The sequence below is a fragment of the Apodemus sylvaticus genome, chromosome 17 (assembly GCF_947179515.1).
Source record: "Apodemus sylvaticus chromosome 17, mApoSyl1.1, whole genome shotgun sequence".
NCBI lineage: Eukaryota > Metazoa > Chordata > Mammalia > Rodentia > Muridae > Apodemus > Apodemus sylvaticus.
Window position 1 is genome coordinate 5,351,609 of NC_067488.1, and position 27,533 is coordinate 5,379,141.

At 47.1% G+C, this 27,533-nt stretch overlaps 1 protein-coding gene across 5 annotated transcripts in view; it reads right to left on the bottom strand.

The window, feature by feature from the left end:
* Ncald (neurocalcin delta) overlaps nucleotides 1–27,533 on the bottom strand; it is a 445,096-nt gene that overhangs the window by 97,844 nt on the left and 319,719 nt on the right. For 2 of the 5 annotated variants that reach the window (XM_052160537.1, XM_052160542.1), the window contains exon 1: nucleotides 20,578–20,756. The exons of the other annotated variants lie outside the window; for them this stretch is intronic. The gene's annotated coding sequence lies outside the window, so the exon portion shown is untranslated. Of the gene's footprint in view, nucleotides 1–20,577; nucleotides 20,757–27,533 lie in introns of those variants that run through there. 5 annotated transcript variants of the gene reach the window in all.

Sequence of the window (27,533 nt, forward strand, 5' to 3'; positions counted from 1 at the left end):
CATTCATGTCTTTGTTCTCTTATTTAGCTTTTCTGCACCTCACCACAGCCCTCTGGAGGCTCCACGTTTACCACAGCGACCTTCAGGTGTTAACTGAAGAGGACGGACTTGACCCTGCACAGCCGCTTGATGGAATATAACTAAGGTTCGTATTAGAGCTGAGGCATAGGCGGGGCCCAAGAGAAGTGCTGGGAGGGAGGCTTTAGCGGGGCAGCGACTCAGAGTCCCGCTCAGGTCCATTGCCTTTCTGTTTGCTCGCTTTAGAAAATGGCCCATATTTCTAATTCAGCCAACAGGGCCAGAAGTGATGTCTGTAATGATAAAGGAAAGAACTCCGCCGCAGAAAGTAAGGTGTGCGCCCTGGCCCCGTGCCAGGCCTGAGCCGACACCCTGGACCAACCATCCTGGACCAACCATCCTGGATGTCCACAGAATCTCACTGAAAAACACAAGCTCATGTCTCCTGGTAAATAAAGATGTGTGAGAAAGAAGACGTGTGGAAGAGGGTGGGGATCTGGAAGGGTTGCCATAGCAGAAACACAAAGGCTTTCTGGGAATTTATGGAAAATATCAAACAGCTGTTGTTGGACCAGGCCAATAAAAATGATGACATAAAACAGATTTCAGAGTGAGCTGCTAAAGAGGTGAGTGCTCCTCATTCCCCCCGAATCCTACGCAAGTTAAGTCTAATTTTACAAGGAGAAGGGCATGAAAGGTGGTTTTAGAAGGGCTCTGCTGGGTCCCACCTCCTCCTACCCCACTCCACGCGGCCCGGCCCGGAAGGGTGCGCGGAAGTGCTTCACTTTAGACACAAAGCGTTTTTCGTGCTGGCAGTTGGGACAGTCATAACCTTCTCGCCACTCATCTGTGTCTCACGCGTGTGCCTCCCACGAGCAGATCCTGGCTCCGGCTTCCATGGTGAGCGTCCTACAAACTACCCAGGAAATCCACGGCTTCCTCCATCAGTCATGCAGCCCTTTATTACTTTGCCTGGGCAAGTCACACATTCGCAGGCCTCAAAGAAACCTGAGGGCTGGAGCGATCGCTCCGTGGTTGAGAACACTGGCTGCGCTTCCGGAGGACCCAGGTTTGATTCCCGGCACCCACAAGGTGACTCACAGCCAACTGAAACTTCAGTTAGTTCCAGGGGATCTGACTCCTTCTTCTGGCTTTCATGGGCAGCAGGCACACACACGGTGGTGCACAGACATACATTTTAAGCAAAACCACTCATACACATAAGACAATAAGTAAATTAACGAAATAATCAGACTCGGTAGGAAGCTTGAATAATTGCGATTGATAACTCAAAAATGAATCTGTGACCCAAAGGACACAATCAGGGAAAATCTTTGAATTTGTGTAAAAAGGGGCAGAGAAAACAGAGACAAACTGGAATGTAGTGGCGAGAGTCAAAGGCATATGGGAAGGGAACAGAGAGAAGGTCAACAGGAATGCTTTACCAAAGAACCCGAGTCGACTGGGATTCTAAAAGCCAGAGAAGAATGAACGACAAACAAATGACTTAGCTGGACTCCTTCTAGTGAAATTTATGATCAGTAATATAATGAGGAAGAGCCTAAAAGCCCACCTCTAAAGGCACTGGGGTGGAGATGGCAGCCCGGCTCCCCGTCGCTTTTCGTTAGCTGCGAGATGCCAACGGAACGAAGGGCACAGATTTGTGATGGAAACTTATTCTGAAGACATTTCCAATTATAGGGGGAATTGGAGACCATCGTCCTTTTGCCACTAAAAAAATCCTTATAAATATATCATAGCAAGATTGAAAATGATTCTAAGAGAGGATAGACCTGGGGAGAACGGAAATAATCCATTCTTTTGCCATGGGAAAAAGATCCCAGGGGACTGGAGGAATTTGAAAGTAATCCAGGAGGCTTGGTACAAAGACTATGAAGCCTGCCTTAGTTTCCTTTCCTGTTGCTATGATAAAAATACTCGGACAAAATTAAGTTAGAAAAGGTTTATTCAGTTTCGATTCCAAGTCATAGACCGTCACGGTGGGGATCGGGTTGGGAGCTGGAAGCAGGCACGTCAGTCAAGAGCAGACAGAGCACGCATGCGTGCCCTCAGCTCATTCCTCCTTAAAACCGTCCACCCCGAGCCCGGGAATGGTGCTGACCACTTTCAGGCTGGGTTTCCTCACGTCAGTGAACCTAGTTAGGAAGATCTTCCACAGACATGGCCGCAGTCCGGACACAATCTCTCACTGAAACTTTCTTGGCAGGTGACTCTAGTTTGTGTCAACAATTAGAGCTAACGCGTACAAAGGCCGATAACAGGTGCTTTGAGAATCACACCGGGGCCAAACAACTTCGCAGGTGCGCAAATTTTCCTTTCAGTGCTCAGGTGGCAAGCTAAAGGGTTTTATAAAAATGGTACCCACAGCGTTGCAGAGCTGGTACCCAAGAGGGAAGCTCTGCATGATGACCTGACTTCCATCCCCAACACCTGACACACTGAAAGTGAAAATAAAATTCAATTAAAATGACAGTGGCTGTTGGGTGATCTTCCTGGCAGCATGGTGAGGGGACAAGTCCCCGCCTCTCAATGAACTCATTGGCATGCATCTGTGGCCTGCTTATTAGAGAGCCAGGCAAGGAGAAGGCCTCTTTCTGAGTCATCATAAGATGGAAATAGTCTGAGAATAAACCCAACACATTTGAAGTTTCTTTTAAACAGTGGTTTGGACTCCACCATTCTGAAGTGGCTTCCATTCTGTAAAACATCTCAATATATCAGAAAAAGTACTTGGAAGAAAACTATAACTTCCACTTAAATTTTGGCCAAGCTCTCTAGAAAGAGAATGGCCCTGAGGGCAAATGGCCATTTGAGGCCACGGCTGGTAAATCAGCCTGTGGTGGAGCACCAGCTTACCGGAGTTCCCAGGCCGCTCCTTCCCGGATAGCCAGGAAGAAGCAGGATCGGCAGAGGGACAGAGCCCCTGGGACGTGGTCATGGTCACCCCATGCATTACTGTGCCCGGCAGCTTTGGCCAACGACATTTTGCAAAAGGCTTTCTTTCCAGTTGTCATCAGAGCCAAGCTAACGGCCTCCAACTGTTGTAAGACACTAGGTAATTGGAGAGCTGGAATAACATTGCTAATTCAATTTCCATTATGCTAAGACTCCAGATGAGAGTGTGCATCTTCGACAGGCAGCGGCTAAGCCATTGTCAATCCAGACGCCCAGCCTTGCTCTTGAGCAGAAGGCTTAGCAAGCGCTTCTGCGGGCAGCACAAGGATGCCGCTTACATCACATACACAAGTTGTGTGCATTTGTCCGTGTGTGAGTTGTGATAATTTTCTTAAGAATGTTGTACTCTGGCTAAAGACTTCTGGCTAAAATCATTGCCTGATACAATATTGATGACCAATGTTCAAAACGTTAAATATTATGAAAGATAGATAGAAAGGCTTAATACTAAAACTTCACCAAACAGTTCAATTTCTCATTGGTGAATTGAGTCAATGATTTTTTTTTTCTTGGAGTAATGGGGTGGCTTAGTTGCTGTTCTAGTGCTGTGAAGAGACACCATTACCAAGGCAACGTACAAAAGGAAGCATTTAGTTGGGGGCTTGCTTAGTCTCAGAGGTGAGCCTATAACCATCTCGGAGGAGCATGCGGGCGGCCAGGCACATAAAGCCCTGTCCCAGGAGCGCACTGCTTTCAACAAGGCCACACCTTCGAATACTTCCTAAAAACATTCAAATACATGAGCCACTGGGGGCAACTCTCAATCTAACCACCACGTGAGACAATGGTTTTTCATTAGGTCCAGGATTTTCACTAGGGCTATTAACTATAATTATATAAACATCGTGTGAATGGAGCACAAGGAACGAAATCACTAAAATATCACAACCCTGTCCACACATGAGCCCACATCTCATCTGATCACATCCAGATTAAACGGAAACATTTCAGAGCCTCTGAAGACTTCACTTATAAATCACACGTCTTTAGGCTTTTAAACCATTTTCTTGATTCCGGATGGGTGGACACTCTAATGTGTCATAATATTAAATAGGTAATGTCATAATGTCACTCATGGATTTTCACCTGACACCCAATGATCAAGTGAAACATTTTCTGCTTAAAAGATTCAAAGCTCATTTTCTGCTCAAAGTCATCTCAATACTGAGGACTTAATGAGCACTTTCTAGGTGTCTGGCATGATACCAGGCTGTGGATGTTTAAACAGAATGGATGGCAGAGGTCTAGCCTCAGCTGTGGTGCTGTTCCAGTTTCCCTAACCAGAGTGTCCACTTTGCAGAGGTCCTAGCAGCACCCCCTGCACTGGATACTCTTTGATAAAGAAATCATCTTGACAGCTATGGACAGAACAGCTAACAGCCTCCTGGTCAGGATGGGCTACATTCTGACTGCTTCTCAAGGGAAAATGGAGACCAGCAGGAAGGGGTGAAATTTAAGCAAATGAGAGATTTGGCTGTATTGATCTCTCTCCAGCAGAAGGCATAGAGTTGACTCTGTGTGAATGCAAAAGGACACATTGCTGAGGATTCCAGTGCACTGTTCGACTGGCACGAGAAGTCACAGCCAGCAGGACACCTGCCACTTAGGCAGCTTGTGTAAGAGGGAAAAGGGCTTCTGAGTGAGCTAAGTATTACCCCACCTAAGGATTTCCCTAGTTTTACCATTAGAGTGAAAAATGGTCCCCAAAGCATTGGGAATGGGTCAAAGGGAGTGTTAAGGAGACATCAGGCCGCAGGTTAGACAGAGTGTGTGTGTGTGTGTGTGTGTGTGTGAGAGAGCGAGAGGGGGGGGGGACACAGAGGACAGAGAAGAGAGTACAAGGCCGTGCACACAGCCTCCACAGGGAGGGACAGCAGGCAGGAGGCTGTGAGTGGTGCTTCATTAGGGCACAGATGGTCACCTGCAGACCCAGCAATAGCACGGTATATAGGCTGTTCTTCAGATTTATAAGCAGGATGTGTCTTATAGCTCATTCATGTTGGGGGCCGCCCGAATGCTCCTATGATCTCCATTACAAGATGGCGCCTACTTCCTGTTCTTGCTGAGCCGTAAACAGGCCGAGTGCGCATGCCCAAGCGGAGTTTCCCGCCACTGAGTCTCCGCCTACCTCGTGGCGTCATATGGGGTAATGAGCCGCAGCCAACCAGGGTACACCACGTCCAAGGCGGGAGGACTTGCCTATATAAGACTTGGGTTCGCGCTCCCTCGGGGTCTCCGCCATGTAAGCTTATGCTCTTCCTCTCAAGAGGCATAAAGCGTTCTACAGAAGGATCCTAAGTGTGCCGCGTCGTTCTTGCTGGCGAGACGGTAGCGCGGGACAACTGGTGCCGAAACCCGGGAAACACGACCAGACCATCGTCAGCACCACCGGAGACCCCTCGAACTCGGGGTGGATTCAGAACTGTAGGTGAAGTCGCCCAGAGAGGTATGTCTTTTTTGGACTTCGGGTAGAATCTCTCTCCACCTTGGGAAGGCAGTCTTGAGGCCTTGGTCATTGTCCTGAGAGCGCTCCTACTTTCTCTGATAGTTTCCTTTTGCATTCATAAAGGTTGGTGTTAGGTGTGGTAAGGCCGACATAGATAAGCGGCGGCACCTGAGCCCACGCCTCAGTCTCTCATAGATAAGGGAGCAGCGTGCGGTCCTTTTACCTTCTGTTTCTCGCACCGGTAAGACGGACGTAGATAAGCCGCGAGTGCGCTCATCCCAATCGGTTGTGGCCCGCCTTAGAGGCTGTGCTGAAACAACGAGATATCAAGATTGCTAACTGAACGCTTAGGAACTTTGTACGAGAGAGATAGATCGAGTGGCTCCCTGGTATGTCTGCTCCACGTCGTTGACCTTGGTCTCATGGAACAAGTTAGGTAGCAGGACAGCAATATGGAAACTCATTAAAAACTGCTTGGAGGATAGGGACTGCCAGACTGCCGTTGCCAAGGGCCGAAGTGTTCTCGAAGAAGTCCAGGACAGCATATCAGAAACTGAGCGCAGTGAGAGGTTAGGTGCACGTAAAAAGAAATGGGCCCAGAATAAGGAAAATGGACCTCCTGGAAAGTCTACGGACAAGGGAGAGTATTTTAAGGAACCTAGATATAAGGAAAATGGACCTCCTGGAAAGTCTACGGACAAGGGAGAGTATTTTAAGGAACCTAGATATAAGGAAAATGGACCTCCTGGAAAGTCTATGGACAAGGGAGTGTATAAAAGAGAAGTTAAAAACTCCTCCAACCTTGGAAAGATGGACGGAGGGAGTAATCTATACCCCGTCCGTGAGCTGCGAGCTCTGCAGATAAGTGACTCAGACAGCCTGAGTAACTTGAGTAGCTCGGAAGATGAGGGCCTTGACCCAGATGAGGAAACTGAACTAGATGAAGCGGCGAGGTATAAGAAGGAAAGATATTATCCTGAGGACCGCCTACCTCCAAATGGGCGGAGTAGGAACCCTCACCTTGCCATGACCATTGCAAAGACACCCTCGGCGCCCCCTCCTTATGAGGCGCGCCATGGAACCTTCTCTTTCCTACCAGAGAGGGTGAGGAGAAAGCTCCGGATGTCCTTTCCCGTTTTTGAAAGCCTGGAGAACACTGATCGGGCGTATGCCCCGGTGGAATATGGTAGGATTAAAGAACTGGCTGAGGCCGTTAGAAAATATGGGGTCTCGGCCAATTTCACATTGGCCCAGTTAGACCGGCTGGCAGGGGACGCCATGACACCCACCGATTGGCAGACGGTGGCCAAGGCCACGCTTCTCAGCATGGGGCAGTACCTAGAATGGAAGGCCTTGTGGCACGAGGCAGCCCAAGATCAGGCTAGGGCCAATGCTGCCTCCCTAACACCCGAACAGCAGCAATGGACTTTTGATATGCTAACGGGGCAGGGGCACTATGCCGCCAATCAAACTAACTATCCATGGGGAGTATATCAACAGATATCAAGTACAGCAATCAGGGCATGGAAAGCTCTTTCAAAAAGAGGGGAGGGAAGTAGTCAGCTTACCAAGATCATACAGGGGACCCAGGAACCTTTCTCTGATTTTGTGGCTAGAATGACTGAAGCGGCGGGGCGAATCTTTGGGGACTCTGAGGCCACCATGCCCTTTATAGAGCAACTCATCTTTGAGCAGGCCACGCAGGAATGCCGCACAGCAATAGCTCCCCGAAAGAATAAAGGATTACAAGATTGGCTCAGAGTGTGCCGGGAGCTAGGTGGCCCACTAACTAATGCAGGACTGGCTGCCGCCATCTTACAGTCTCGGGAACGCCCTCCTCGGGGCCCTGACAGGCGTGTCTGCTTTAATTGCGGAAAGCCTGGGCACCTGAAGAGAGATTGCAAGAGTCAGAAAAATTTGACACTTTGTATGCGGTGTGGCAAAGGATACCATAAAACTGATCAATGTCACTCAGTGAGAGATCTGAAAGGTAATTTGCTCCCCCCTAGAGAAGGCTCAAGGAATGAAGAGTCAAAAAACGGGCGAGTGGGCCCTTGGTCCCAGGGCCCACAGAAATATGGGTACCGATATCCCCAGACACCAGGGCCCGCTCCCCCGAACCAGGCGCCAGATTGGACTTGTGCGCCTCTTCCGATTTCCTACTAATGCCTCAAATGGGGGTACAACCCATTCCTGTCCAGTTGCCCGCTCCTCTGCCTTCAGGGACGATCGGGCTCCTCCTGGGCCGGGGATCACTCACGCTACAGGGACTGATTGTATATCCAGGCATAATTGATAATCAACATGCTCCAGAGATCCAGGCCTTGTGCTCCTGCCCCAAGGGCGTATTCTCAATAAGCAAAGGGGATAGGATAGCTCAGCTACTGTTTTTGCCGGGCCCACGCCAAGATTCCCCACACCAAGATTCCCGAGGCGACCGAATGGGATCTACCGGTCAGGACTCAGCATACCTGATAGTTGGCCTACAGGAACGGCCCAAGCTACTCCTGCAGGTCAATGGGAAAAGTTTTGAAGGCATTTTAGACACTGGGGCAGACAAAAGCATTATCTCCTCCTATTGGTGGCCAAGATCATGGCCAGTTACTGAAGCCTCGCATTCGTTACAGGGACTGGGGTACAGTGCTCACCCAACTATTAGCTCCACCACGCTCACCTGGAGGACAGCAGAGGGACAGAAGGGTGTATTCACCCCCTATGTTCTCCCCTTGCCGGTAAATTTGTGGGGCCGAGATGTCATGCAGGATCTTGGCCTTACGCTGTCAAATGAATACTCGCCCCAAGCGCGTAAAATTATGCAGAACATGGGATATGAGAAAGGCAAAGGATTGGGCAGATATGAGCAGGGACGTGTAGAGCCACTCATGCCCAGCCCGAGGCAAGGTAGGCAGGGATTGGGTTTTTCCTAAGTGCCACTGGGGCAGTACGACCCATACCATGGAAAACGGAGGCCCCGGTGTGGGTTCCTCAGTGGCCTTTGACCTCCGAGAAATTGGCTGCGGTGACCACTCTGGTCACTGAACAATTGGCTCTGGGACATATAGAACCATCAACCTCCCCATGGAATACCCCTATTTTTGTGATAAAAAAGAAATCGGGAAAGTGGAGGTTACTGCATGACTTGAGAGCCATTAATGAGCAGATGCACCCCCTTGGGGCGGTGCAACGGGGGCTTCCGGTCCTCTCTGCACTGCCTAGGGATTGGAACCTAATCATAATAGATATAAAGGATTGCTTTTTCTCTATCCCTCTACACGCCTCTGATAGACAGCGCTTTGCATTCACTGTCCCTTCAGTTAATCATATGGAGCCAGATAAAAGATTTCAATGGAGAGTGTTACCCCAGGGGATGGCCAACAGTCCCACCATATGCCAGCTGTATGTGCAAGAAGCCTTAAAGCCTGTTAGGGAGAAGTTCCCTGCGATAATCATAATTCATTACATGGATGACGTGCTCATGTGCCACAGGGAACAGGAGACTCTCAAAAAAGCTTATCCTCTGTTGGTGAGGGCTCTGCAGCATTGGGGCCTTCAAATTGCTACCGAAAAGGTTCAATTCTCCGATACGGGCCAGTTTTTGGGCACTGTTATTCTCCCCGACCGGATTCGCCCGCAAAAAATAAAAATTTATAGAAAAGACTTATGTACCCTGAATGATTTCCAAAAACTGCTAGGAGATATTAATTGGCTTCGCCCATTTCTCAGAATTCCCACAGCAGACTTAAAACCTCTTTTTGACATTCTAGAAGGGGACGCCCATATTGCTTCCCCTCGGTCCTTGACGCCTGCTGCAGAAGCAGCACTCCTCCTAGTAGAAGAGGCTATAGAGAAAGCACAGTTGCATCGCATTAACAGCTCCCAGTCCTTTTTCCTCTGTGTATTTAAAACAAGAAAGCTACCCACTGCAGTTCTGTGGCAAGATGGGCCCCTGTTATGGGTCCACCCGAATGCCTCTCCCCAGAGGATCATTGACTGGTACCCCGCAGCCATAGCTCAACTCGCCCTTAAAGGCTTGAAGCTGGCTGTAGAACATTTTGGCAGGCACCCTACTTCTGTCCTGGTCCCCTACAATTCTTCTCAGGTACAAACATTGGCAGCCACCTCAAATGATTGGGCCATACTGGTTACTACCTTCTTAGGGAGGATTGATAATCACTATCCAAAACATCCTCTGCTGCAATTTGCAGCCCTTCATCCTGTGATCTTCCCCCGAGTTACGTCTCCCACTCCGCTGAGAGAAGGATTAATGGTATACACAGATGGCTCCAAGAGTGGAAAAGGAGCGTATGTCGTGGGCTCTAGGGTGTTCTCACGACAATATGCAGAAACCTCTCCTCAAATGGTGGAATGCCTAGTAGTATTGGAAGTCCTTCAAAAGTTCTTAGGTCCTCTTAATATCATCTCTGATTCATCTTATGTGGTTAATGCAGTCGCTATGCTTGAGACGGCTGGTATTATAAAACCCACCAGCAGAGTGGCAGCCCTCTTTCAAAAAATACAGGATTGCTTATTAAAGAGGAGTGCACCCTTTTATATTGCACACATCAGGGCGCATTCAGGGCTTCCTGGACCGATGGCCCTGGGCAACGACCTAGCCGATAAGGCCACCAGGTTGGCTGCCATGGCCCTTGCTTCCCCTCTACAAGCTGCAAGGGAGTTTCATGATAATTTTCACGTCACCTCAGAAACATTACGCAGACGCTTCTCACTAACTAGAAAGGAAGCCCGGGACATTGTCACTCAATGTCAGAACTGCTGCCAGTTCCTCCCCGCTCATCATACGGGTGTGAACCCCAGAGGGATCTCTCCCCTGCAAGTGTGGCAGATGGATGTCACGCATATTCCTTCATTTGGAAAGCTACAATATGTTCATGTGTCCATAGACACATGCTCTGGTGTCCTCCATGCTTCGCCACTCACGGGAGAAAAAACCTCCCAAGTCATTCAACATTGCCTCGAGGCATGGAGTGCCTGGGGGAAACCTAAATGTTTGAAAACTGATAATGGACCTGCTTACACCTCTCAAAAATTTAAACAATTCTGCTTACAAATGCAGGTTATCCATATCACAGGTCTGCCTTATAACCCTCAGGGACAAGGCATTATTGAGCGAGCCCACCGTACGCTCAAATCCTACTTAATAAAACAAAAAGGGGGAATAGCGGAGGATTTACCCCCTATACCAAGGGTTGCTATAGCGGTAGCACTCTTTACTATGAATTTTTTAAATTTGGACGAGCATGACCAGACTGCAGCAGATCGACATTGCTCGGAACCACAACGGCCTAAGGAGCTTGTAAAGTGGAAGGATGTGCTAACCAATGAATGGAAAGGCCCGGATCCTATTCTAATAAGATCCAGGGGAGCTGTTTGTGTTTTTCCACAGAATGAAGAGAATCCTTTTTGGGTCCCCGAAAGGCTTACGCGAATCATATTGGACCAAGGAAAAAATACAACCCGGCCAGTCGATAAAGATGAACAAGCCCCTTCTGCTGATGATCCTGACGATCAGAGTCGGGTTTGCTCAAGGAGAACCACGCTGGGGGATCATGTCAACCTTTCCCCTACCTATGCCGGTGATGTATAACACACAGGTCTTTCCCCGCTTCTTTGCAACTAACGAGAATCTGGGTCTTGCTTACCTACCCAAGGATATGCAGATAGAACAACTACAAGAGAACAGATCCCTGCATTTAGCAGGAAGCCTCTGCTTCCACATTAAGGAAGATGGCTTCAACGGTCCATGCATCATACTAAGCAATTCCTCTTCTGCATGGCTGAAGGAAGCCACTGTAGGCGGCCCCAGCTCTAAAATTGTTGCAAATGCCACGGTTCTCTATGGGTGGTGGCCACAATTCAATATGACCAGGAAAGCATCCTCCCCGCCAATCCAACCCAAGCTTGCCCCCTTCTGCACTGGACGGCAGGATGTTAAATTAGCCCTGCCTTGGACTGGATGTCAATCCAGAGATGCTGGCTGGGCTATCGAAGGTTTGTTCTCCTTCTCTCCCTTCATTGGGCAAGGACACAATTTCACAAACATGGATCCCAGCCAGGCTAATGCTAACCCCTTTGACCAATGGTTGTTGTGCGGGATTAATGGTAGCTGCACAGACCTCTCACCTTTAGCTATGATAAAAGGAGGCCGAGGGGAGATGGGCCAGTTGGAATTTGATTGGAAAGGGACCGTAGACGAGTCTGGCTCAGGACAATGGACTATGAGTGATGTGAAGTATAAGGCTTTTGCCCATGAGGAATTTCCAGCCGCCCCTGTCTGTGTGTGGCCACCCTTCATTTGGATAGTTAGCAACTTGAGTCGGGTGACGGAAGTGTTAGACTGTGGTCACGGGGGCTGTTTTTACACTCTGTGCTGGGATGCGCAGCGATTCCCCATGGCCGTGATCACCCGAATGCCCCGCTTTGTGCCCATCCCCGTGAATGCACCTAACAGCATGACTCTGTTCAGGCAGAAAAGAGACTTTGGCATCTCAGCTATTATTGTAGCAGTGATAGCCGCCACAGCAGTTACCGCCTCAGCCACTGCCGCAGCCCTTGCGCTCTCTGGATCTGTCCAAGCGGCCCAGAGTATTAATGATTTATCAGCAAATGTGTCATTGGCGATTGACAAACAGAATTCGGCCAATACCCAGATACAGGGAGGCCTTATGCTGGTCAACCAGCGCATTGATTTAGTTCAGGAACAATTGGACATCCTTTGGCAGATGGCTCAACTAGGCTGCGAGCAGAAGCTCCCTGGCCTATGCATTACCTCCATCCCTTATGAAAAATTTACCAGAGCTGCTAATCTTTCTAAGAGTTTGTCTCAGTTCATGTTACAGAATTGGACCTCCGAGTTCGAGCAGACGCTTCGCGAGCTTCGAACCGCAGTGCTCCAGATTAACTCCACACGACTTGATCTATCCTTCACCAGAGGATTGTCCTCCTGGGTCTCATCGGCTGTTTCCTACTTCAAGGAATGGGTGGGGGTGGGAATGTTTGGCATGGCTGTCTGCTGCGGGCTGGTGTTACTGCTATGGTTGGTCTGTAGGCTCAGAACCCAAAGTAAACGAGACAAAATGGTCATTGCGCAGGCACTTGCAGCTCTGGAGAATGGAACCTCCACAGAAGTATGGCTGTCAATCCTGAGGCAATAGAAAGCCGGCCCAAACAGCTCTTGCACGCCTGGAGTTAAGCTCATTGCACATGGCAGAGTGTTGGACTGGCGCCTGGGGAAGGTTGTTGAACGAGGTATCGCATGGAGGCTAAATCACCTCCAGGAGGCATATCGCCCAGCATAGGGGTTACCTGCCCAAGTCTCCCCTCTCCCAAAAAACGGCAGAGGACAGGTCGAGGATACCCCGGACATAGCAAGGAGTCTAGGGGATATCCCCGTACATGGTCTGATTTCTCACCGTACATGGTCTGATTTTTCACAGGGAGGGACGATCTCTGTCTCCACCTTCTAACCAGGTTATCTGTTAGCCCTCATAGTAAATCAAAAAGGGTGAGATGTTGGGGGCCGCCCGAATGCTCCTATGATCTCCATTACAAGATGGCGCCTACTTCCTGTTCTTGCTGAGCCGTAAACAGGCCGAGTGCGCATGCCCAAGCGGAGTTTCCCGCCACTGAGTCTCCGCCTACCTCGTGGCGTCATATGGGGTAATGAGCCGCAGCCAACCAGGGTACACCACGTCCAAGGCGGGAGGACTTGCCTATATAAGACTTGGGTTCGCGCTCCCTCGGGGTCTCCGCCATGTAAGCTTATGCTCTTCCTCTCAAGAGGCATAAAGCGTTCTACAGAAGGATCCTAAGTGTGCCGCGTCGTTCTTGCTGGCGAGACGGTAGCGCGGGACAATTCATGCTTACGTGTTTGAGTGTGTGTGGGGAGTATATAGTATATATGTGTGTGTTGCACTTGTCTGAACAGGCACAGGTGGAGACCAGAGATTGATGTCAGGATTTCTTCTTCAATTGCTCTTCTATCTTAGGTTTTTGAGACAAAGTCTCTCACTGGGACCTAGAGCTCACTTGTTTTAGCTAACTTGCTGTCTAGTGAGCCCCCAAGGTTTGGTCCATATCCTAATCCACCCCACTCTACCCTGACCAACAGAAGCATACAACTACATTCGGCCTTTTAAGTGGGTTCTGGGAATCGGGGCTCCGGTCCTCATGCTTGCTTGGTAAGCAGCTCACAGACTCAGCTATGCCCATTCATAAATCGGCTGAAAGACACTTTTCCTCAGAAATTATTTCAGGTTAAGCCATATACTTGTATGAAAGCACAAACGCCCTTTAACCTTTATGCTTCTAAAGTCGAAGCCTCACATACATATTGCACCATCACCTTCTGTGTACTATTTACTCAGACGACCTAAACCGTTGACCCAAAGCTTTTGGGCTTAAGTCAACTGCGAGGAAAGGCTCAGAGAGGATAATTTATCAGCCTGGCATAAGGACAGGGGGAGAAACCCCACAGCAGGGCACTGGAGTCATCTTCAGAGTCTGTCATTCACATATTTGACAGTTGGTGTTGAATATTGGCTAGGACAGCTGAAACAACTATATATGGCCTCTCCATATGTCTGGGCTTCTTCACACGTGGAGGCTGGGTGCCAGGGGTGAATATAAAACATGAGATTAACAAGAGAGCTGTAGAGAACGGGGAATTGTATCTTTTTATGAGCTCTCCTTGAAATTTGTGTAGCATCATCTCACTAAAGTCTCTTAGCTGGGCAAATCACAAACTCCTTTAGGTTAGAAGGGTGATACAGTGGAGTCTCATGATACAGAATGACAATATTTCACAAGAATCCACTGGAGTGATTAGGATTTCCTGACCACTTTTGAGATTATAATCTGCCACAACCTGTAACAGCACTTCTAAAGGAAAATCTACCATGTCCCAACCGGAAGAGCAGAGCTGCATAGTGAATGAAGACAGGATTTTGGAGCCAAACAATAGAGGTTCCTAATAAACTTGGTGACACTGGAAATTTTATTAAGTTCTCTGTCTCTCTGCTTCCTCAATTAATAAACTGGATGTTTCAGGGGGAAATAGCTACTATGAAAAGAACTTAGATGTCTATATAGCTTCCTTAGAGTTATCTATTATTATAACAACACCAGGGATACACCTTTTCTAACCCTGAAAATGCTTTTGTCCAGCCTCTTGGATGGTGCTGGCATCATTGGCAGAGGCTTAGACAACTGATAGGAGATCAAACTATTATGTCTGCCAATTGCTATTGAAGGAGTTGATTTCAAAACCCCATGAGATAGGTACTAGCGTTGTCCAAATGAGAAACAGTGACTTTGGTAAAAAAAAAAGAACCAATACAAAGTGGTAAAGACAGAATTTACACTCAGATTGACTTAGGAGGAGCTGGAGTCCCTGGGCGCCTGTGTGAAACAGCATTTTTCTCAAACCAGATTTGTGAATGAAATCAGAATGCATTGTACTGCACCATCAGAACCCAGGTCTTCTTACTGAAGCAGAGAGCCTGTTCTTAATGGTTAACACAGAAAACATGGGAGATATTTGGGTACCAATGTAAAGATTATTTCTAAAGAGAAATGTGGATCCTATCCTTTAAATAACTCCGAGTATTGGCATAAGAGTAAATTATTTTCTTGGACACTTATGTCCTGAATGAGGCACAGATAACCTTTGGCCCACCGGGAACAGGCTTGACATACTCACCTGGAATCTCGGATTCAATCAGGTGAAAAGAAATTGCTCACCAATCTCCTTTTGCTAGCTATTCAATAGCTGCCTCTTCTACAGTTTGATTCTGGAGTAGAATCTAATGTTTTCCAGGCTTTTTGACTACAGTAAACTGTGTATCCATGAGGGAAGGAATCCTGGATTTTTGTTCCCTATCCAGTTAGACTATAAAGTGGCCAAGAGTGGGGACCTGACTTATTTTTTTCCCTGGATAGTATCTCTCATGTCTAGTCCAATATTGGCACATAGCAGGTGTTCAGGATTTACTGGATGTATCAAAGACTGAAGGCTCAGTCAGGATGTCAGAGCCATGACAGCTCTATGCTCCAATGGGTCATGGTAAGAGGGGACCCAAAATGCCTAAAGTAATATGATGCCTACAGAAGCCACCGAGTAAGTGACAGAGATATGACTGATCCTGCTGCAGTGACATGGGATTGCATGGGGTGACATCACTTTTGTGGAACACTGTTTTGTGCCTTCAAGATGTTGTAAATTTGATTATCACAGAACTGATCTGTGGTCTATGGGAGTCCCTTAGCATACAGTCATACTCTTTGGCTTTATGTCTAACACACGTGTAATAGAAATGGAGACATTTCAGAGTCATCATTTAAAACGTTTACCTTGATGGAATGGTTAATTTTGATTGTCAGCATGACAGGATCTAGGATCACCTAAGGAGACAGATTAAATCTATGACAACACACAGGAAGTTGTCAGACTGGGTAGCTCAAGGTGGGAAAATCCATCCTGACTGTGGGAGGCACCATTCTATGAGCCAGGGCCCTGGAGGAAATAAAACTGGAGGAAGCAAGCTGAGACCCAGTATTCATCTGGCTCTACTTCCTGATTGAGAATGTAATGTGACCAGCTGCCTTGTGGTCCTGATGTCACCCTGTCCTTGCTGTGATGGACTACATCCCTTTAACTGTGAGCTAGAACAATACCTCCCTTTGTTTGTTGTTTTGTGTTTGTTTATTTTGTGTTTGTATTGTTTTGTTTTTTGAGATAAGTTTTCTCTGTGCATCCCTGGCTGTTCTGAACTTGCTTTTTAGACCAGGCTGGCCTCATATTCACAGAGATCCGCCTGTCTCTGCCTCCTGAGTGCTGGGATTAAAGGCATGTGCCACCATGCCTGGCCAAATCCTTCCCTTTGTTGGGTATTTTTGGCCCAGCAACAGTAGCCAGTACAGCTGCTTAAGGAGGATGCCCAGGCCTTGGCTTTGCTGGAGTCACTGAACTCACAGACAGTGAAAAGCCTCTGATTATGAAAGGCAACGACTGGAATATCTTTTCTTGCCTGCCAATCAAGTATAGGACTTTATTGTGACATGAGTCTATTCCATTCTAGATCACCATAGGATAATTTAATTAAAAAGTTGTCATTTCTGTTTATGCATTTGTGTGCGCCTATGTGAGTGTATGCCACATGTATGCAGGTGCCTGTGGAGGCCAGAAGAGGCTGTCAGATTCCCTGTAGTTGGAATTATAAGCAGCTGTGAGCCCTTTGACATGGTTTCTGGGAACCGAGGTCCTTTGGAAGAGCAAGTGCCCTTAAGCACTGAGCCATTTCAGCATGACATTAATGACATCTATAGATATATTTTACAAAAAAGCTATAAATTTAAGCACAGAGATGAAAACTGTATTGGTCTGGAGAATGTAGCACCAGTGAACTTAATATTTATCATATAATTTCTGTATAAAAGTCTCAATGAACACTAACTTTTATGGCATCTCTTATGGAAACAATAAAAAAAATGTTGAATTTTGTAAAGCTGTTGCTAGTTGCCTTCCGTCCCAAGATACCATTTAAAGAAAAGTCGACTTCATAAAAGGTCACGACACATTCCTTCCTGCGCTGAGGTTTCCAACACCTCCAGCAAGAAGCAGGGGACAGCTGGGGACGATAGACTTTCTCCAAGTTTCTCTGCAGGTTGCTACAGAGACTCAAACTCTGAGCAGGTGTTTTTCCTAATCCAAACAGCAAGAACTATTTGAGAACATCCTCTTTCATAATCCCTCTGAGACCACACGAAAAATTACTCAGCTTCCATTTCAAATGCAAGGGATTTGGATTTGGTTTAAACAACAGCTTGTGCAAAAACATCTTAGCTCCGCTCTTTCACACGCTGGTGTGGTAGGAGCTGACGTAATTGAAAGGATGGCTTTGGTCTCTCTAAACACAGGGCTTTGACAGCAGCCGATGGACAGCCAAGTTCCCTTGTTGCACAGAGGAAAGACAACACTATTTTCTTCCCATTCAGAACAATGTAGGGAATGAGAGTTTTTCTGACACATGACACTACACAACAACACTCACACCTCCTTTTTGGCCTTAACTATGTTAAGCACCCACTTCTGGGAAGTGGCTCCTTTTCCCAGCATGCTTCATGTAAGCACCGCCCACTTATCTTCCTCGTGTGAGAAGGTCTCTTTGTAAACAGCTACGGTCCTCTGTGGCGCAAGGTTTGAACTTGAGTGACCTGTCAATGTTCTGTTTTCCTCAAAACCCATATCTACCCAGGTAAGAGTTCCTCAGCGCAGGTAACAGAAGACGGGTTAAGAATGGCGGCGGTGGGGTATTAAAGGCAAGTTGAGGAAGCGTGCCGTGCCATCCCGGTCGGCACCAGGTATTTAGAGTGTACTGCGAAATTCTCATGGTCCAAGAATAAAATCAGATGCTGTGGAACGAAAATGAGGTTATGAACTTTGTCGGGGGTGGGGGTGGGCGGGGGGATTCTATGTCCTTTGGTCCCACAAGCTCACATATTAGTTACCTCCAGAGCAGACAGAATTCAGTCAGAAGAACCCCAAGAAATTGGGTGGTTAAAAAAAACCGTCTCTTTATTTCCACAACCCCAAACTGAAATTTAGTATTTCCTTCCATTAAAATGTGGGTCACAAACCACGGTGCCTGGGACGTTGCCAAGACAAATCACAGATATTTGCATTTCATATTGCAATTCTTAGACTAACTCTATTTCAAAACTGCATTCATGAGTAACACCGCCCCATTATTGTGGTAGCTATTGCACTTGATGGATGGTAGGCTATATGACTTAATAACATATTAATGAAGCAATTATCCTGTCTTAATGAAAAGATAGTACACTTTATTTTTTATTATTTTTTATGTTTTGAAATTATACGATAACAACTTCATCTTTCCCATTCTCTTTGCTCTCTCCTACGCCTTCTGCATGCCCCCTCCCCCACCCCTCCCTCTTCTGTATATCCCTCCCCCCTCCCTGCTCTCTTTCAAACTCTTTTTTTTAAAAGACACATTTTAATGAAAAGTAGTTTCCTTTGCAACCCAGCATACTTTGTTTTATGCATTCCAGATACCATTCTGCAACAGAGTCCACAGGCATCACCCGATTGCCAGACATGTCCATGGCACCGAAAGGGTTAAGGCTTTCTGAAACTAGACACAGAGCCTTTAATAATTCAGCAGCCAGGTTTCTAGAGTAAATCATTCCATGCTGGCATCTTCTGAGGCCGAGACACACTCGACCTTGAAAGCAGCGCAGACTGGTCGCTGCAGGTGCTTCTCGTGAGCCTCCTTTCCTTATTTTGGAAAAAGAAAAAAGGAGGCTCGAGGTTTTGAAATCTCTTTTCATCAGGAAGGCTCTTTCCCCAACTTTACCACTGACATTTTGCCACTGACACCGACTCTCTCACACATTTTTAATTGTTGGAATCCAGACTCATGCATGAGGCCATGGGGGTGTCGTACATAATCATCTTGTGAATTTAAAACCCAGGGAGAGAACCAAGAAAAAGAATAAGATAACATACTTGGGACAAGGAAAGTTAAGCACCAAGTGTGTACTATAAGAGATGCTTTTAAATGGTAATGCTAGCTGGTCCTCTCCGTGCTCGACTGAAATGTCACACGACAGCTGACACATTAAAGAGGTAGCGTTTGGGTTATGAGAACTGTGAGGCCAGCTAATGACCGGAAGATGTCTTAGTAAATACATGTTACATACAGGTACGTCAGACAGTGGACAATCCTAATGGAAGCTCTGATCAAAAGGTCCATTCACTGAAAGCTGCTTAGAAAATAATTGATACAAGCAGTTATTCATGGATTGCTGCAGCTAAGGACTTTCAGAATTCTCACCCACAAGAGCAAGATGTAGAATTCACAATTCTAAACCCAGTAACACAAGCAAAAACCAATGCATTCTTTCACCAAACTAAAATATAACTATATCATCAACCTACAGTCCACATATATAGAGTAGAGCCGGTCTATCTATGCTCCTTTGAATGCTGGTTCTATTTCAGATGGCTGTCTAAAATGTGCCTCATTTCTGTTAAATCTGTAAGGTCTAGAAACCTGTTTATCCATGTAGGCTTCTGTTTGCTTCAGAGCCTGAGGTTTCTTTGAAACTCCGAGCTGCAGAAGAAGCTGGCAAAACCACAGCAAAAACACAACAACCAAGCACAGTGTGTCGGAGAAATCCTTGCTGATCAGAGTTACCAAATTACTCACGCAAGACCTGGAGCAAATTTTTATCGAGCATCTGAAATCTACATTTCAGTTAAGCTAGACCTCACACCACTGTATATTTAGTTCCAGACTATTTTCTTCTCAAGATACTTATTTTTAAGAATAAAGATCAGAACCAACCAGTTATAGGACTCCTTAGAAAAGGCCAGCCAGCCCCTCCTCTTCACCCGGGTTCTCAGAGAGAGCCACAAAATAGCACTTCACAGTAACACCCACAAAACAACCACAAGCACACACATAAAGGTCCCACGCCAACTTCCTTGGCATATTGCAGATTCTTTTTCTCTAAACAGGAAGCTGTTGACAGTTCCCCTCTTATTTACAGAGTACCAAAAGCCCCCTTTACAATAATAACCACAACTTTCAAAGTCTAGAGTCTTTTCTCACGGTTCCCATTGTTGCTAATTATACATGCTGCAAATGAGGTAGAAACCAAATTCCAGAGTGCTGTGGGCTGACGCAGGATCAGCAGCCGCAACAAGGAAAAGTTAGCTGCTCCCTGCAAGGGGGTGCTGGAGTTACCCCACCCCAGACAATACTGAAGGAGAGATCCCTAGAACTCAGGGGGGGGGGGGAGCAAATTTGGCTCACTCTGCAAAATGAGAATTTCTAAATAATGTATGTTAGCAAGCATTGCGCAAGAAAGATTACATTTTAACCTACTTCATGGAACATTAATCCAAATTTAACCAAGTTCCAGAGACTGCCTGAATTTCGTGACTGGAAGCTGCCTCACGTTCTTTGGCTCGGTTTGTCAGTAACTGCTCTTGAAGGCAAGTTGTAGGAGGTTAAGAGGGGAGGGAAAACCATCAGGGGCTGTGAAAGCACGTAACTCCCGTTTCATAAAGCTTTATAAAGCAAACCGATTACCTCACGCTGAAGAACTGTGGGGTTTAGTAGTCCATGCTCCTGCAGCCCCTGGGAAGCAACAGCCACAGCGGTAGCGACGGCAGCAGCAGCAACAGCGGCAGCGGCTGCAGCAGCAACAGCACCGAGGTCCAGCATCCACCAGATTCTCACAAGCCTTTGACTGTGCGGACTCAGCCACAGACTCTGCCTCTGGCTGACGTCAAAGTCCCTGTCACATGGCCAGATAAAAGCCAAGAGAGCATTGGTTGTCGTAGCAACCACAGACTGGCTCTGAAATTATTTCAATAGGTCATCTGTCACTGATGTGTGTGTTCGAGTGTGTGTATCTCTGTGTGTGCATGTATGTATGTATACACACGGAGTGCAAAACCATTGTGAACAGCGCCCAGCAGACAATCTCATGCCTCAAAGTTGTGACTCAACTCAAAGAATGCCTGCAACTTTCATCATTATAGCCTGCCTGTCCTTTCTCTGGGTGCCAGAAAACGCATGCTGTGACCCATGGTCTTCCGATCACAGCACAAAGCCCCTCCCCCTCCAGTCAAAGAAAGAAACTGAAAACATTCACGAGGAGGTTTTCTTAGTGAATTAAATTCCCCTCTAAATAAACTGAGGGAAAACAGCTCTCAAGGGGTTGTTGGTAGGAAATCAACTGTATGTTCTTGAAACCAAATCCTCATCGGTGTACCGAGAGTGTGTTCATGAAAGACAGCTGGAGGATCCTGACAGGAAGCGGGCTGTAGAAAGCAGGGTAGATAACCCCAAGGCGAACACCACCTAAAATTCTTTTTGCAAAAGTGATGGCCAGAACACTTCTACAAGGGCACAACTTAAAAGGACCCAGAGACTATGAGGAAAGGGCCAGACCCAGTGCAGGCCCCAGGCTCCACCTCCTGCGGTCCTTAAGGGATGGTGGTATCCCACAGTGCTCAGTGGAGTCTGCCCACCTCGGAGGAGGGAGGGGAGGAGGGAAGGGAGGAGGAAGGAGAGGAGGGAGGGGAGGAGGGAGGAGGAGGAAACGGTGCCGCCCACCTGGTCCCAGATTAGAGCTTCCTCTCCTTCAGGGCCACTTTAGCTGATCTTTAGCTCTGTGTGAGTGCTTATGGCCCAGTTCATTCTCAGTCTTAATTAACAGGAAGCCAATTAAACAACATTAAATAAAACCCAAAGGAAGGTGTTATGAAAAAGCCATTAAAGAATGTGGACTCATTCAAAAAACAGGGGAGCTGAAAGGTGGGGAGAAGAAAGAGGTTGTTCTAAAAAGACCCTTATGTGCCCCCGTCATTGGGACTACACGCAGACACACACGTGCGCACACACACACACAGTGCACATGCACGTGCAAACATGCACACATGTGCACACACATAAATGCATGCACACACTCGTATACACATGAGCAATACACTCACACGTATGCACACACTATATGATATGAGTAGCTCTGAGGCCAGCTGGTAAAATTACACTTGTGTCACAGAGCACAACCTCTTCTGTGGAGTAGAAACTGATCTCTCCCAGGACTAATGACCAATCTACTGGGCCGCAGAAGCATCCCATCCCCCATTCCGTCTACCATGCTAGCCCCAATGAAGAGGGAAGATGGGCTTTCATCAGAAGTTATTTTTCTGATGCTGTTGGTTGTAACCTGGCATATATAAAGGCAAAGTCTAAAGTCGGACCCTTTAATTTCCGACCGGTGAGGGTTGGGAATGCCCCTACTTGTTGGGAGGACAGCAGGGTAACTCAGCGTCTGTGCAGATTGGTTTGAATGCCTTATAAGGGGCAGACTTAGGCAGCGGCTCTAAGTTCCAGATTTGCATTCTATAGTTCTATAATTCTGTGATTCTGGTTTTCTGTTTAGGAGTGTGGGTCCTAGCTATGGGTTGGGCAGAAGGAAGGTATGGGAAGGGCAGTGCAGGTGTCCAGGGGTCAAGCTCTCCCTGCTAGCTGCCTCCCTTGTCTTAGCCCAGGCTCTGTAGGTATGCTGGCTAGTCAGTCCTTTCTCCTTTTTATACAGTTTAACATCAAGAAAATAAAACTGCAGCAGGGAGGTGGTGGCGCACACCTTTAATCCCAGTACTCTGGGAGGCAGAGGCAGGGAGATTTCTGAGTTCGAGGCCAGCCTGGTCTACAGAGTGAGTTCCAGGACACCCAGGGCTACACAGAGAAACCCTGCCTCGAAAAAAACCAAATCCAACAAAACAAAACAAAACAAAACAAAACAAAAAACAAAAACGAACAAAACAAGACAAAAAAGAGAAAAAAGAAGAAAAAAAAGAAAAGAAAACTGCAATGTCACCCTCTACCAGTAGGTGATGTCCTCTGAAGCTAGACATCCTCAGAAACCTCTACATTTCAAACAGATTAGTTCAAAAACTGGCAAAGTATGTGTCAGCGTTCACAGACTTAGGTTTAAATTGCTGGCAGGTTAAGCTAAGCAGTAGACAGTTATTCACCACTAGAAGATGTGTGTTCGAAGACCTACTTCCTGTAGCATGCACCTACTCCTTGGCCACCCATTCTCCTCTGCAAACCACATAGGAGTGAGATATTTTGCTTACATATAAGGAGGGAAGCAGTCTCTGCATGATCTCCTTGGAGCTCAGGCATTTGGCTAATTAGTTTGAGCAGCAGGCAGCACACAGGTGCCTCTGCCCACCATGCTGCATTACACTGAACATGTGTTATCTCTTCTCCTGAAGGCCAGGTCATATGTGAGGTGAAAATAATACATCTGGTTTTAAAATGCACTCACACACAGTTCTCCCTGATAATTTTACTTGCCAAAAACTAAGGCAGGCCCATTTATTATTCGTCTGACTGTTTTGCCAGCAATACATGGTAAATGCCACTGAACGAGCTGTGCGTGCTTCAGCTAGCGCATGCTTTGAGCTGCGAGGAGATCATTCTAATCAGCCCTGAAACCCCCAATACTGCTAGGCAGTGACATCTGGGTCTCTACCGTCTTAATATCAGTGGGAGGCTCTGTATCTATTTTGGAGCTCTCTGCTGCAAATCTTATCTTTTATGATTGGACCTTGGGCAAGTTATAAAAGTGCCCCCAAGTGACAGTGCCCACACGATAAGGTTGTTGTATTACGAGGGAAATAGATGATACAATTGAGACACCTGCCGCAGGGCCGGGGCTCAGTGTGTGCCCGCCAGCTCTTGTTTATCTGTGCAGCTCTGTTGCATGTCTGAAGACTTTCAGGGCAGGGATCTTATTTTCCTGATGCCAGTGGTTAGGACAGAGCCCAGACACAGCAAGGGCTCACGGATGACTCATGGATTAGGGAAAGAATGCAGGAAGACAGGGTGCTTTTCTGTTTCTACTAACACCAAAGACAAAGGCTTTCCCTGAGCCCTCTACAACCCCCAATGAGGCAAGGGGAAAACAGAAGACAAAAGTGTTGAGTTCTCACAAAATCTTCTAACAATGGATGGCTCCAAGTAACTCAACCTCGCCCTAATAAAGTCACGAGTAAACTATATGCTGAAATTCTTTCCCGGGCCTGCCATTGGTGTCAGAGAGTGATTCACATTTTAACTGGCACTGACTCACTATGTGTGGAATGCTGCTATAGATTCTACATATGTAATAAACCATGTCTTCTGTAACCCGATGAGGCTGGTGGGATTCCTTCCATACTTCACAACTAAAGAAGTCGAGCAGAGGAGGAGTCATTTGCCTGCCCAGTGCATAGCAGGACCAACATTGCTATTTAGGATGCCTGAGTTTGTACATTTTAAGAAATGTAGCTGGTAAATATTTTCTGAGCACAATTAAAATATTTCATTTTGTTGTATACATTAAGATTGTTTTTCTTTTTAAATTCATTTTTATTTTAAAAATGATGTGTATGTTGTGTGTGTGTGTGTGTGTGTGTGAGTGCAGGTGCCTGCAGGGGCCAGAGGCACTGTGTTTGACCTCTCCTGGATCTGGAGTTGCAGGCAACTGTACAACACGGGTGTCTGGAACTGAAGAAAGGTCCTCTGCAAGGGCGGAGTGCTCTCAGCTGCAGGGCCATCTCCCCAGGCTCTCAACCAAGGGCAGTCTACCAAGCTTCAACTTTTGTTATTTATTTGTTTATTGATTGATTGATTGATTGGTTGGTTGTTGGTGCTGGGATCAAACCCAGGTCCTTGTGCTTGCTGCAAAGCATTCTATCAAATGAACTACAACACAGACAGGCTCATAGTTTAAAAAAAAATTTTATGAGGGGGAAAAAAGACAGATTTTCAGCATCCAGAAATTGTAGAGTCTTTAATCTAGCTTTGTCCTAGGAGTAATAGGACACGGGAGAAATGAAATGAGAAAGATGCGGATAAAGGAAGGTGGTGAGGTGAGGCGGTAAAAAGATTAACTATAAAAAGACACTCACGACATGGCAACCAGGATGGGTTACACACAGCCACGGGGAAGCATTGGAACTAGAACTAGCATGCATCCAAGCAACACCATCACAGAGGTAACAGTGACACCATTGTTTTGAAAATGAGCTTGAAAGACCTTACAGAGTCACAAAGGGAACCTTGAGTTCAAGATTGACCATAGGAGAAAAACAGAATGTCTTGGTCTGCTTGTGCGACCAGAACTAAATACCAATAACCCACTTGCTTACAAATAGCCAGTGACCACTGCATACTTCTAGAGATTGGGAAGTCTAAACCCAAGATGCCAGCTCATTCACAGAGAACAGCCCACAACTGTTCTACATTTAGGACTCGGCCAGCTTCTAAAACACTCACATCATAAGGCCTTTACCTTAAGGTGAGGGGTTCAACACGGGAATTTTGAACAAATGTTTAATTTATGACATTGGGGACATGTCAACATTATCTACTATTTTCTCCCTAAATTGTGTGTGTGTGTGTGTGTGTATGTATGTGTGTGTTATGGGTGCATGGGCATGAGTGTGTGCAGGTGTCCATGTGTGCACAGGAAGGCCAAGAGAACACACAGCACCTTCTTCTCTCACTGCCTTATTCCTCTGAGGCAGGAGCTCATTCAGAATCTTGGAGCTTGAGTTTCAATTAGGCTGGGAGCCAGCAAGCCCCAGCGGACACCCCTCTTTCCCTACCTTCTCCCCAAGAGTTGGGTTATGTGTACAACTGTTTTTGGGCTCTCTCTCTCTCCACCCCCCCCCCGTGTGTGTGTGTGTGTGTGTGTGTGTGTGTGTGTGTGTGTGTACTGTAAGTGCACTTACCCACTGAGCCATCTCCCAACCCCAGTGATTGGACTCCCAACTGATGTGGCGCTTTAAAACTGTTCAGAAACCAAAGAGACAAACACAAATGAAACAGGACCAATGAGAAGAAGTCCCAGCATCTGGTCTATCCTTCCCGCCAGGCATTTGCTAGTTCTGGGGCCTAACACAAAAGCTCAAGAAGGAAGGGCTCAAAGTGCTAAACCAAGGCAGAGACTTGACTCTGATAAACCAAGGCAGAGACTTGACTCTGATAAACCAAGGCAGAAACTTGACCCTGATAAACCAAGGCAGAGACTTGACTCTGATAAACCAAGGCAGAAACTTGACTCTGATAAACCAAGGCAGAGACTTGACTCTGATAAACCAAGGCAGAAACTTGACCCTGATAAACCAAGGCAGAGACTTGACTCTGCTAGGCCCTAGGACACAAGAAGAAGTTTAGCGCTCCCGATAGTCAGAGCATGGTGAGTAGCTTCAATTTTCAGGTCCCATAAATTGGAGATTACATCTTAAAATTAACAGAAGGCAAACGAGGCCTCACAGGGCCAAGGTTCACCACCAAATCACCATAATATCTAATTTTATTAAAGCAATTTCCCATATTCTCATTTCCTTCTGGAGCACACAATCCCTGTCATTATTATAATCCCATCTTTTTATTCAGATGACATCCAGGGCCTCTGAAAACTTTCACATATCATTTCCAAATCAATTCAAGAGTCCCAAGCCTCCAAGGATATCTTCTACCAAGCCAAGGTCTATAGTGGAAACAACAGGAAGTAGAAACAGGCCCACAAGCGACATGTCTATAGCCAAACAAGGACCTGAGCACACTTACTGTGTAGAAGGAAATAAAAACAACACAGGGAGTTCTCCGTGTGAAAGTGAGGGAAGGAGCTGGAGAGTGAGCTCAGCAGCCACGAGGACCCAGATTCAGCTCCCAGCACCTGTGTACGGGGGCCCACACCCACCTGTGTAGGGGGCCCACACCAACCTGTGTACGGGGGCCCACACCAACCTGTGTACGGCGGCCCACACCCACCTGTGTACGGGGGCCCACACCCACCTGTGTACGGGGGCCCACACCCACCTGTGTACGGGGCCCACACCCACCTGTGTACGGGGGCCCACACCCACCTGTGTACGGCGACCCACACCCACCTGTGTACGGCGGCTCACACCCACCTGTGTACGGCGGCCCACACCAACCTGTGTACGGCGGCCCACACCAACCTGTGTACGGCGGCCCACACCAACCTGTGTAAGGCAGCCCACACCCACCTGTGTACGGCAGCTCACACCCACCTGTGTACGGCAGCTCACACCCACCTGTGTACGGCGGCCCACACCCACCTGTGTACGGCGGCTCACACCCACCTGTGTACGGCAGCTCACACCCACCTGTGTACGGGGCCCACACCCACCTGTGTACAGCGGCCCACACCAACCTGTGCATGGCGGCCCACACCCACCTGTGTACGGCAGCTCACACCAACCGTCCAGCTCAGGCTCTGTAGGCACTGCAAGGAGAAACTCCACCCACAATTTCAGAATGTGAAAATAACTCCTCTAGAAGAAAATCTGAGAAAGCAAACATATTAAAGCCAAATAATTAAGAAACAAGATCTTCCCCACTTAAAATTTACACCTGAAGAAGAAAGGACATTATAAATTGGTTTGGAGAACAGAAGATACTTGAGAAAGGAAGCAGTCAGGGTCTAACCTGAACTGAGTGTGATCAGA